General features: G+C 38.0%; 1 protein-coding gene across 1 annotated transcript in view; it reads left to right on the top strand.

Annotated features, from left to right (window-relative positions):
- The window catches only part of KCNH8 (potassium voltage-gated channel, subfamily H (eag-related), member 8), a 163,800-nt gene that overhangs the window by 41,917 nt on the left and 120,233 nt on the right, over nt 1-1,650 (top strand). The window lies entirely within an intron of this gene.

The raw sequence follows: 1,650 nt of genomic DNA, 5'->3' as shown, positions 1-1,650 counted from the left end.
TATTTCATTCTATTGTGTGTTGGGTTGCTATGAGTCAGTACAGACTGGATGGTATGGTACTTAGCAACAACAGCAACATCCACAGAATAATAGAATCTTACAATTTTTTTTTTGTTAGTGACATAAATCCAATTCAGACTAGCTTGGGATTGTTGTTAGATCCTGTCAAATCAATTCCAACTCCTGTTGATCCCATTTAAAACAGACAAATCACTGCCTTGCTCAGTTGTTGCTGTTTGAGCCCAGTGTTCTAGCCTGGATGTCAATCACCCTTTTATGTCTTCCTCTTTTGATGACCCTTTATTTAACAAACTATGATATTCCTCTCTTGGTACTGGCTCCTTTTGACAACTTGTCCAAAGTACATGAGATAGAGTCTCACTATCCTTTCTTCTAAAGGAACTTTCTGTTTGTGCTTTTAAGATAGCCTGGCTTGTTCTTCTGGTTGCCCATGGTATGTGCAATGTTCTTCGCCAACACCAAACTGGAAATACATCAATTCTTCTTCAGTCTTCTTTATTCATTGTCCAGCTTTCGTATATGAGGTGATTGAAATTACCCTGATTTGGGTCAGGCACATCTTAATCCTCACAGTGACATCTTTGTTTTCTTAACACTTTAAAGAAGTCTTTTACAGTAAAATTGCCCAATGCACTGTTGTTGTTAAGTAGGATTCAGAATCATTCTTGTTATTGTTTTTAAGTTCCGTTGAGTCGGTACCAACTCCTAGCGACCCTGTATAGGATTTCCTAGGAGCAGCAGGTGAACTTGAACCACCGAGCTTGCGGTTCTCAGTGACCTTTCAATCCAGTGCATTAACCCAGAGTGCCAAACCAGGACTCCCCCTATAATAGGGTTTCTTAGGCTTTAAATCTTTTCAGAAGAAAGCCTCATCTTTCTCCCATGGAGTGGCTGTTGGGCTGGAAACACTGTCCAGTGCTTATCCATTGGACCTGCCACACACAATGCAATTTGTTGTTTGATTTCTTGACTGCTGTTTCCATGGACATTGATTGTATATACAAATAAAATTAAATCATTGGCAGCTTCAGTATTCTCTGCTTATCATGATGTTGCTTATTGGTTAAACCGGTTTCAGGGGAGCACGTAAAAGAAAATTTATTCACCCTAGAATTAAAAACCCAGCAATTGGTTAGATATACAAGGATACATTTAAAAATATTGCTACTAGTGTTTGGTTTGTTCTTTTTCATACCCACATGGGTTTATTCCAAAAAAAGCATATCTATGATAGGTGGATAGCTACAGACAAGTGTTTTCAGTATTACATTTGTCATATTTTCGTTGTTGTTATTGCTGTTAAGTGCCGTCAAGTTGTTTCCAACCCATAGTGACACTGTATACGGTTTCTGAGCAGCGGCTGGTGAGCTTGAACTGCTGACCTTGAGGTTCAAATAACTTTTCTGTCAAAGTTCCAATCTAAACAGTGACTTCTAGGAGGATCTACTGGGCCAGTTAAATCTGAGGTGTAGTAGTCAGCTCAAATGGTTAACACAACATCTTTTTGGTGTTTCCAAAGAGATACTCTTGATAGATTTTTTCAAGGAACACAGAATGATCACAGGGGCTTATTATGAAACAATTTTTAAGAAAACTAAAAATGTTCTGGTGATTAAAAAAAAAAAAAAA

The sequence above is a fragment of the Chrysochloris asiatica genome, unplaced genomic scaffold (assembly GCF_000296735.1).
Source record: "Chrysochloris asiatica unplaced genomic scaffold, ChrAsi1.0 scaffold00030, whole genome shotgun sequence".
Taxonomy (NCBI): Eukaryota; Metazoa; Chordata; class Mammalia; order Afrosoricida; family Chrysochloridae; genus Chrysochloris; species Chrysochloris asiatica.
This window is presented reverse-complemented; position numbering and strand designations above follow the sequence as displayed.